Source organism: Odontomachus brunneus, unplaced genomic scaffold (genome assembly GCF_010583005.1).
Source record: "Odontomachus brunneus isolate Ranch 3 - 2012 unplaced genomic scaffold, Obru_v1 Obru_scaffold_121, whole genome shotgun sequence".
NCBI lineage: Eukaryota > Metazoa > Arthropoda > Insecta > Hymenoptera > Formicidae > Odontomachus > Odontomachus brunneus.
This window is the reverse complement of record NW_022639571.1, coordinates 543,685-555,362: the sequence shown is the minus strand read 5'-3', so window position 1 is coordinate 555,362 and position 11,678 is coordinate 543,685. Positions and strand designations below refer to the sequence as shown.

The window sequence follows — 11,678 nt, the reverse complement described above, 5'->3', positions numbered from 1 at the left end:
AGTATACGTAAATTTTTGGCAATAACTTTATTAATTGATTTGTAAAGGCTGCATCTCTGAGCTGGGTTGAGTAATAATGAGTTAATTAATTAAAAGTTCAGTTAGAAAGTTAATGACTTTTAACTTGATTTAGTTCATTTTAGATTAATCGGTTTTGAACTTTAATTAGTCATTTTGAAATACTTTTGAACTATTTTGATTATTTTAATTATTATAACTTACAATTTAATTTTTCTTATATAAGTTAAAATAATTCATCGATATTATATAAAATCATTGCGGGCTGCTTGTACAATATAAAATAAGAAAAATAAGAAATGCTTTTTTTCTCTCTATAAGTGCTAGTGTTTTTTCTTGTACGGAATTCTCAGTACAAAACAACCGATATTTCATTATGAACAACTACTTTTCCGTTATCTTACATAAATTTAAGCTATGATAAAAAAATAAATTATGCATAAAATATACTCTGTTTGGCATAATTAATTTTTAACTTTAATAAGTTAATTTGTTGTTAACTTTACTTTTAAATTAGCTTTTGCTTATATAATTCTTAATCTTACTGAATTAATTTTATAAGTCATTACCCTTTTAAACTTAACATAGTTTGTATTTTTATTACTTTAGATTACACACTAAGAAAGGACTTGGCTTACATTTTGTATCTTTTAATTCACACTCATCTATCCACACACATATATCTTTTAATAATAAATAAATAAGTATCTCTCTCACAGTAGCGTATTACTTTCTATTTTACTTTAACACATTATCTTCTATTCCATTCTATTTTTGTTTCATATTCTATATTTTCTTTCCTACATTTTATATACGATTTATATACGATTTTCACTCTTTTATATATTTTTTACTTCGCTCTTAACTCTATAATACACTAAGCAACATTCACATATCCGCATTTTCACACACTGTCTAACAAAAAATCTCAAAACTTAACTTAGTTAAAAAAGAAAATATTAATTTATTTAACCCTGCTTACGTGTGAATGAATTTCGAATTGATCAAAATGTGTATGAGAAGCGTTATATTATTTTTCGTATACAAAATATAGTGCTAAAATACCGAGGAAGGTCCCCGAGTCTTGCGGGTAATTATCTATTCTTTTTATCAGCTCAAAAAATGCATTGCCTTTAAACGATGACTTGAGCTTGATACGTTGACATTTGTCAGTATTACTACAAAAGAAGACCGTTTTTGTTACTTAAGCAATAAAAATATATTCTTAAAAAAAGGTTAAAGGAATATTTGACAAAATTGACATTATTCAAAATTTGATATTCATTCTTTTCGTTTCCTTATAAAAAATTCCGGAAAGATATTTTTTCAAGTAAAAATATATTCCCTTAAAGTAAAAATAAAGATATCTAAATATTTCTTCCAAACCTACAATCTATTAAATACTTCAGTAAATTTATTAATATATATAAATATTTTATAATTACGATCTTTTTATCCAAGATGTCAATGTGAAATTATTCATCGAATATGGTTACCGATTATTTTAAATGCTAAAAAAGTGTGACCAGAATTGAACACCAGAATTGCGCTGCCACGTGAAATTCGCGATTGCTTTTACTTTGTTCGTAATAAATTTGATGGTCGCCACGATTGTCAGTTTCGTTTTACTCGCCGACGAGTTACAATGTCATTCCGATTGGAATCAGAGTTCAAAGCTGGAATTCATGTTCTTATGAGACAGGAAGTTCGCTTTTTCACAAAATATAAACGTTCGTGGAACGGGATACTTCTTCTTTCTCTCTCGCGCGACCTTTTGTCGGCAACACCGTGGTCTTCGGGTATACAATTTTTTGCACACGACTCGCCACTCACACGAGTACATTCTCAAAGCACCGTAAGTTATCTCGTATTTTTCGCTCAACCGTTAAACGTCGTGAAGTGTTATCGCGGCCGCGAGCGCGGCGCAATGAAGTGAAGTGAAGTGAACGAAGTGCGACCGACGTGGGACGACAACTGAAGGCTACAGAGGCTGGGCGGATGCAGCGACTGGTCTCATCAGTGGACCTGGACGGGGTTGCATGTCGTTGGGCATCAACGCGAATTGGTGAGCGTACAATTTGAACGTTTGCGAAGCGTCGCATTACGTAGTGCATGTAGTAGGCGTAAATCGCATTGATTGCCAATGAGAAAAGTCACCGCGCAGGGGATGACAGTGCAACTTAAAAAAAAGAGAATTTAGGAATAAATTACGCGTGAAAGTGACTGCTTTTAATATCTAGCAACTAATAAATTAATGAAATCTGTGTGCATTCAAGACAGACGAATTAATTGCTGCTCAGCAATATCAAATTATCTGTTGCAAATACAAGTTGAGAACAGAGAGCTATTGTAATGGCGTTCCTCTCTCTTGTTTTTGTGAATATTTTCGTTTTACCCAGCGCGAAACCACTGTGCTATATTTGAATTAATTGGCAGGTTTCTGAGTTCTATGAATATTGAATAATTACTTAATGAAACGTATGCACAGTCTTGTGCGCAAGAATACGAGTTGACGAGAACTTACCCAACTAAGGGCAGTATTGAATATTAGTCGATTAAAATTTTAGTTAACTAAGATGACTGGCAAGTCAGTAATCCAAATTAATCAATCGTTATGTGTAAAATCACAAATAATTTAATAAATTCATGAAATTAATTATTAAACAAACTTTTATTAATTATGCATTGATTGTGTGTGTATGGGTGTGATAATTAATTTCATTAATTGATTAAATTGGAGCATTGCTCAGTATATAACAAAAACGAGAAAAAAATTTCAGAGTTAAAATTTCGAATGTAAATTAGTCTGTCAGATGCTATGTGTCAGTTAAAGTAAATATTCGCCTAATACAAAAATCTGTATCTTGTATATATTGTGATCTGTAGCTTGTATTGAACGTGAGTTTGCTCTGTTCATAAAAGTTCCAAAAAATATTGCTGTACGTTAACATCTGAATTAGAAGCTTAAAAATATTGGAAAAGTTTGCAGAAAGAATTCTATGGGATTTCAATGGAGAAACACTTCTTTTTACTATCGTTTTGAACAAACGTTTAATAAATAAAAGGATTACAGAGAATAACATATTACTCGTTCGCCGGTCTTACTGCTCCGCTCTCCGACCGTACTCGTCGCGATCCTAATAACGAAGAACGTCCCGACCTTTTCGCTCGCTGTTTTGGTCGTCTCACGTATAAACAATCGCTCAGTCCCGTAACAAGCGGGTTTAATATTTAAATTAGAACGAAATCATGAGTGTAGCCCCTTTCCGATCCCACATATATACATATATACGTGGTTAAATTTTCTGTTAAATATGATAAAACAAAGCAACATATATCTAAACATTGTTATGTAGGACAAAACATGATGAAACGCTAAAAGACGTTTCAGCCGAAATGCATGTATTGCATAAACGAACATTGCGAAATACGGCAAGTAAATCAAAAGTGCACGCGCTGCAGAAACATCACGTTACACTTTTGAACTGTTAGGTAATTAGGTCGGTAACCTAATTCCCTAATTTCATGAATGATATAGAGTTGGACCATCCACTCGAGCAGAGCAGAGAAAGTAGAGAGAAGTACTGACCAGTCTAGAGGCGCACGTTACATGTCTCAAGTGAGAGACAACTGACTCTAGAGTAATACGAGTGTTTCGCATTATAATAACATTAACCTATTCGGTAAAGGATAAGATAAAAGGTATCTATCTGAAGTGCAATAAGAACGTGACCAGAAACTGTAAGAAGACAAGTTCAATAATATAGTTTTATTATAAAAACTCCTCAAGACTATAAGATTCCCTTACTATCCTAACCGTTTGCACGTCTGCACCGGATTCCAATTACCGGTTGTGCTTATCATAATTGAGGGCACAACAAAATTGGTGGCATTATACTAGTATCTAATTCCGTGAATGGAAATTCGCGCTCTACTGTTACATGAGCTGGAGAGTCAATCGTGTGAGAGCTGACGTTATTAAAATTCAAAGTACGGCGCACGCTTTGGTCGATTAGTTGTCTTGTGTGATTTATTAAACGAGGAATTTCAAAGTTATCTAACCCGGCGAGTCGTCTTAAGGTTCTGGTTGCAGGCTCACTATGCAACCAGGTACGGTTTCTTATCGGTTCGCGGGGTATATTGCTTCCTTCCGACATTCAATATGCGTATAAATTACAGTGTTTGTTTTTGGACTTACATTATCGCCGTGATTCGCATGTTGTATACTTTTTCTTTCGCTGTGCTGACGGTGTTTCTGGTACACGATCCGCTGTCGGTCGTTGCTTGGTGTCAAGGTTGAATCAGCTGGGCTGCCTCTGCTCCCTGTACGTTACTCCGACGTATGATGCTTGGGGCGGGTTAGCTCGGTATGCTGACGTACTGTAGGCTCCGGTGTCGCTGACAGCAGGCGTTTTGGTGATCGTATCTCCGACGATCGTCCTCGATTCTGCTGTGGCGTTGTCCGTTCCGGTTCCTCAGTTCTCCTTGATTTTGCTTTTACTGAGTCATCGAGATATTTTTTTCTCGTGTCTCGTCCCTCGTAGTTTTAATTTTAGTTCCCAATATTTTTGAGTCTTTCAACTTGACCTTTCCCTTCTTCCTTTTTGTTGCAGGCTTGGACACCGCGGGATCCCACCGCTGCCACCAATTTTGTTGTGCCCTCAATTATGATAAGCACAACCGGTAATTGGGATCCGGTGCAGACGTGCAAACGGTTAGGATAGTAAGGGAATCTTATAGTCTTGAGGAGTTTTTATAATAAAACTATATTATTGAACTTGTCTTCTTACAGTTTCTGGTCACGTTCTTATTGCACTTCAGATAGATACCTTTTATCTTATCCTTTACCGAATAGGTTAATGTTATTATAATGCGAAACACTCGTATTACTCTAGAGTCAGTTGTCTCTCACTTGAGACATGTAACGTGCGCCTCTAGACTGGTCAGTACTTCTCTCTACTTTCTCTGCTCTGCTCGAGTGGATGGTCCAACTCTTTATATATCATTCATGAAATTAGGGAATTAGGTTACCGACCTAATTACCTAACAGTTCAAAAGTGTAACGTGATGTTTCTGCAGCGCGTGCACCTTTGATTTACTTGCCGTATTTCGCAATGTTCGTTTATGCAATACATGCATTTTGGCTGAAACGTCTTTTAGCGTTTCATCATGTTTTGTCCTACATAACAACATGCTGCTATAGATTACAAATAATATACACGAAACGAACCAAACAAGTTATGCTGTGTATAATGTTGCATATTACGTTGGTACAACAGATGCAGAGAAAAAGAACAAACCTACAAATTGAGCTCTGGTGGCGCCGTCTATATCGAGAAGATCAAGACAGCTACTGACCAGCTTGGAGGTTACGATAAGTAGAGAGCAAAGCTGACCGTAATTTATATTCAGAGACGGTGAAATTCATACGAGCTAAATTCTGTCTAGTACCTATTTAGATAAACAGATTTAGGACAGTTGGAGGTTATGGTAATTAGGGAGCAAAATTAACCGGAATTTATATTCAGAGATGGTAAAATATTCAAACGAGTTAAATTTGGTCTAACATCTATCCAGATAAATTATATTAAGAAAATTGGACAGACGCTAGAACCAAACCAGTTTTTTCCAAGCAAATTTCCACATGGGAAACTTACAAATTGAATCCATATTCAAAGATGGTGAAATATTCACACAAGCTAAATTGCGTGTAACGCATATCCAGATAAACAGATTTGGGACAGTTGGAGGTTACGGTAATTATAGAGCAAAATTAACCGGAATCTAAATTCAGAGATGGTGAAATATTCACACGAGCCAAATTTTGTCTACAATGAGAGAAAAATTATATTAAAATCAACAAATATTTCTTTGATGGATGTCATTAACATATTTACTTAAATCTACGTTCTCTTTATTTAAATCAAATATTGTTTACCTGATTTAAATAAACAATATTTGGTTTAAATAAAGAGAATGTAGATTTAAGTAAATATATTAATAGCACCTATCAGAGAAATATTTGTTGATTTTAATATAATTTTTCTCTCAGTGTAGCATCTATCCAGATAAACTATATTAAGAAAACTGGGCAGACGTTAGAACCAAACTAGTTTTTGCCAAACAAATTTCCACATGGGAAACTTACAAATTGAATCTATATTCAAAGATAGTGAAATATTCACACAAGCTAAATTGCGTCTAGCGCCTATCCAGATAAACAGATTTAAGACAATAGTGAGAAATTAACGGCACATAAAGAGCAAGCACGGAAATACTAATATTACTTTATTTTAATATTAATATGATTGTGGGAGGATAAAATTGTCCAGTATGTTAATTTCTCACTATACTTAGTTTATCTATTTTCAAGGAGCTTTCTATTTCAGTTTATCTTAAAAACATCGGCAGGAAGAATATGCTATCTCTCTCTCGTATAATAACATCTCTTACGAGATCGACTCTTTCATTCTCTCTCAACTTACATCTTAGAGAATTTATAAACATTGTGTTGCGAGATTACTGTCGAAGCCTCGGTGGCCGAATGGAAAGGCGTCCCGTCCGGAAAGTGGGGAGGTTCCAGGTTCGAGTCCTGGTGGAGGCAGTTTTTTCGCAACATAATATAAGGAATCTATTTGAGTCATTTGTTTAATGGGGGTTTGGGATTTTAATAAAAATATATATTTAAAAATTGGGACTCAAGGATCGGTCTAAGTGAAGGTCTAATGGAAGGTGATTCTCCGCGTACGATAATCGAAGAAAAATTTCAATACGTGCGTTTAACATACTGGACAATTTTATCCTCCCACAATCATATTAATATTAAAATAAAGTAATATTAGTATTTAATAGCACTAAGACATCCGTGCTTGCTCCTTATGTGCCGTTAATTTCTCACTATTAGTTTATCTATTTTCAAGGAGCTTTCTATTTCAGATTTAAGACAGTTGGAGGTTATGGAAACTAGAGAGCAAAATTAACCGGAATCTATATTCAGAGATGGTAAGATATTCACACGAATTAACTTTTATCTAGCGTCTATCCAGATATACTATATTAAGAAAACTGGCCAGAACCAAGCCAGTTTTTGCCAAACAAATTTCCACACGGATCTGCGCGTCGGCGGGGAACGAGCTTCGCTTCGTTAAGCGACCTATCGCTGCGCAACTCCTCCGCGGAGCGTAAAGTTCCCGACGCTGGCCAACTTGCGCGTATCCGTGCAGTTAGCCGCGAACCCGGCTCCAATTATTCCGCGCGCGAACCGCTCGTTATTATTTGCCTACCTCGTTCTGTTGATTGAATACGCGCGCTTCGTATTCACACCGGCCGTTAGATAGCATCGGGAGTCCCGTCGGCGATCCGTCTTCTCGAGACGCGCGCATACCTCCGACACCGCGTCTTTTTGTCTCTCACTCGATGAGAGCTAGGCGAGCTACAATATACCGGCGGAAGAATATCGTCGTTAACGCGTCCTCGTCGATTCACCGGCGCCGTTGCTCGCCGCCGTTTGATTTATACTGCAACGCGCGCGCGAAACGGCGGGTAGGTGCGATATACCCGCTGCGGCTGCGTTGACTCCTCCGGCGAGACCTTAATTCGCTGAGATAAGAACGATAATGACATTAAGGCGGCAGTTGGCGGAGATTAATACGCCCGGTGCGTTATCGTCATTTGCGTCGCAATGAGCGCCGTGAGAGCGACGGCCGGAAACGGCTGCGATCTCCAGTGTTCATCTCGCAGGGCTGGGGATGTTACGTTTTATGAGTAACTCGTTACCGTTACTCGTAACTCGTTGAAAAACAACCTGACTCGTTAAGGTGTTACTCACCTTGAAAAATAATTCGTTACTATTGTCGTTATTCGACGTATCGTTATAATTCTTGTTACTTTTTCTTCCAAAGTTACTTTTTAGAAGCAATCCGTTACTTCTTTGGAGTAATTCGTTACTTTCCTAACTGTTACTATTACTTATGTTGATAAATAATTCGTTAATAATAATTAACCCTTTCGGGACGGATAGTCACTTTTTATGCCATAACTGTTCCTTGAAACAGGAATGAAAAATCGAGACTTTTAGATTTCTTCTGGTTTTCCGAGGTTTTTAGAATCGTTGAATTTGAATCTGACTTGAAAAGTTAAAAATTCAAAATGACGGATCCAATATGGCGGAAATTTCCCTATTTAAATATTGAACCCGCCATCTTGGATTACAGAATTTTGAAACGCTAAGATCAGATTCGGATTTAGCGACCCAAAATTACCCTTAAACACTAGCTTTCTTATAACTCATTTTTTCAGCAACCCCTCGTCCTCAAAGAGTTAACGTATATCGGTACTCACGAAGTAATGAGAATAGTTATAAATTTCCTCAAAAAATGATGCAGTTTGCGTATAGAGTTTTAAACTTTACTTCAATTATTTTTTTCAAAAAATTTACATTACATGTAATGTGAACTATAGATTAGCAGTAGAGCTACAATTATCAAATAACAACTTCAAAAACCTCAAAAAAGAGGTATGTCATTAACAGTATCTTCAGCACGTTTAGGGGCCTATGTTAGCAAAATGTCATGCTGTTATTTAACTTTGCTCAACTCGAAATATATGTAGCCGAATAAAATGTTCAATAACAAACAAAACACTGAAATGTACACGGAAAAAGAAGATTGGTTGAATTAACCAAATATCTGGTCGAATATGAATGATTCAGAAATTCCGATTAAAGTAACCCGAATTCTGTTTCAACAAAAAGTCTTGTTAACTTAAACAGAATTTGGGTTACTTCAATCGAAATTTCTGGATCGTTCATATTCCACCAGATATTTGGTTAATTTAACCAAATCTTTTTTTCCGTGTACATATATTCGTATAATAATACGCCCAAGTTTAAGAAGAATGAGGAAGTATGTATAATTCAATGTTAAAGTATACCTTGAGAATGTTTCAAAATGCTCCGAAATGAAAATGTGTTGAAACTAATCACAGCTATTGTCTGTTGACATATTAACGCCAGTGCGTAACGGCGGCCTGCTAAACTAATAATTACATAAGTCACTCTTAGAATCCGCCACTTAATAGCGGAGATACACAGATCATAATACTTTTTCCTCTACCAGTGCCTACACTGAGAGAAAAGATTGGTAACTATAACAAACTGCATTTAGTTACAGAAATTCATTGAATCCTTAATAACTAATACTAAATATGATAATAATTACCAAATATTTAATAGATCGGGAGTATGACGTAATTGCATTCACAGTAACATCAATTAAATAATTTAGTAATAGTTAGTAATGTTAAATATTTAATATGAAATATATTACAGTTATGAGCAGATATTTGATAATTGTTATGAAACTGTTATATCCCATGTAATAAAAAATTCAGTAGGTACGAGTTCTATTTTGTTACCAGTATAAGTATGTTTTGTTGCAGCACAACGAAAAATTCATTCATTTGCAGCTATTACATCGTTTCAATATCTATTATTACAGATGGTTGGTTGAACCTACCAAAAATTTTGTAACTACTACAAAATCGCTTATTTTGCTCAACTATTCAATAAGTTTTATTTACCAAATATATTCTGGAAGCAAATAAATTTTACTTCTGTCAAATAAATAATTTATTTTACAGAACTAAATTAATTAATAAGTATTGCCATAGCTTTGGCCCGCTATATTTACGTCTACCATTTAGTAATAGTAACCAAATTTTGATAATATTTACTAAATTCTTCTCTCAGTGTGCTACTTAATAGCGGAGATATTAAGAGGGGCTCTACACAGATCATAATACTTTCTCCTCTACCAGTGCCAATGTTGTTGGTACTCACTGAAGAAATATTTCTTATTTTTTGGATAGTTTTTTCTTTCAGTGTAGGGAAATAACAACTGCAAATAACGTGTTACTTTCTATATAATCTTGGTCCATCGCAATCGCGATCAGGGACGAAACGCTTGCATATGTCGCTTGCGAATGGCGGGTGGAGAGACCTGGGACTCCCGAAAATCAAAGAGAGAGACAGACAAAAGCGGACACGACCGGGCTTATATTTTTCAAGAAACCAAAGAACGAATCGACTCGTAAGATCCGTGCGACCCGCACGGATTCCCGCTGGCCGATTATCGCGGGAAAGGGACGAACGTCCCGTGAACGATAGCGAGAACACGCGTGAAGCCGGTGGTATAATTCGCCCGCAGCAGAGCCACGGTCCATCGCAGTTTAGTTGGAAACGCAATTTAAACAAATTGCTGGAGCCGCTACGCCGACGCTGCCAATCCATCCCGCTCTCCCTCTTCCCTCATTCTCTCTCTCTCTCTCTCTCTCTCTCTCTCTCTCTCTCTCTCTCTCTCTCTCTCTCTCTCCGCGCTCCACTCTGGCGTTACAATTCCACACGCGACTCTTTCGCCCTTTTCGCTGGCAGAACCCCGACGACGGACCAGGCGCACCCCGACGCCGGGCGGTCGTGCCGGGCGCCTTGCTCGATTAATCGAAATCGAAACGAGCAGCGTTACGGGGCTGAGCTAACGGACGTTTATCGCCCGTGTATATAGCGCTATAATTCGATTTTCGGTTACCGTCGGTTTTCCCCCGCCGCGCCGCGCAGCGCGCCGCTAGTCGCTCACGCGACACGACAAAACCGCGCGCGCTCGGAACGAAGGGTTTATGGATTTTCACTCGGCGCGTGTGCAGCCACGCCGTGAGTCACGCAGTGATCGAATTAAAAACTCGGTGACGCCGCGATTCTGTTTTTTTTTTGTTCTCTCTTTTTTTTCTCCGGATGCGACGCGGCGGGGGCTATCATAGCAGTTGTCGCGCGCGCGCGCGCGCGCGATTCGGGGAGGGGAAAAAAGGCTTCGCGGCGTTTCCGCGGCCGGCTCCGGCCGCGGGGACCTGCAGGGTGGCAGGCAAAAAAATATATACGCACGTCACTCGATGCACGCCAATCATTTCGGTTTATCGAATCGCGATCTCGTGAGTTATCGAGGCGCGCCGTTGCCCAAGGTAAACACTCCTTCCCCCACGTCCGCGAGATCGCTTTTGCAGATTGCGAATATTGGAAATGATCCTCTCTCCTCGGCCGCGTTCACGGCGCCGCTGGTTATTATGGAAGTTGTGGACGCGCCTGCGACTGCGGCGGCGGCGGCGGCGATGCGCGATCGCGACGTATTGATTTTTGACAAAAATACACGCGTAATTTAAACGACAGATGTCGTTCCCCGAGATTATACGGCCGGAATGGCAGCTCATTTTTATGGACGTTTCGACGAACGTGACAGGTGCGTCGCGCGTCCCTGTAAGTGTGTGTGTGTATATGTGTGTGTGTGGCAGCATCGCGTCAAAATCCAGACAGAGGCGCGACACGCGGCTGAGTACTTCTCGTAGAGCCGGCGCTCTTGTGGCGAAAATTATGCTACGATTATAGTACAAATTCGAGTGCAAAAACGGGAAACGTTCGCACGCACACGTGCGCCGTACACATACGCGATGACGTAGCACTGGCACGCGGAGCTTGCGTTCATTGTCCGGCGAGGCGCAGCGGCGAAGTCGCAAATTATTGCCGGCTATTAAGCGCGGAATAATTAATTCGACGCGGCCGACGCGTTCGGCCGCACGAGTAATAATTTTTATTCCGTTTCCAGATCCTCCAGAGC

General features: G+C 38.5%; 1 protein-coding gene across 1 annotated transcript in view; it reads left to right on the top strand.

The window, feature by feature from the left end:
* The first annotated feature begins 694 nt into the window (after window positions 1–694).
* The window catches only part of LOC116849626 (netrin receptor UNC5B-like), a 189,693-nt gene continuing 178,709 nt past the window's right edge, over window positions 695–11,678 (top strand). Inside the window, exon 1 of the mRNA XM_032826956.1 lies at window positions 695–2,083. The gene's annotated coding sequence lies outside the window, so the exon portion shown is untranslated. The remainder of the gene's footprint in view (window positions 2,084–11,678) is intronic.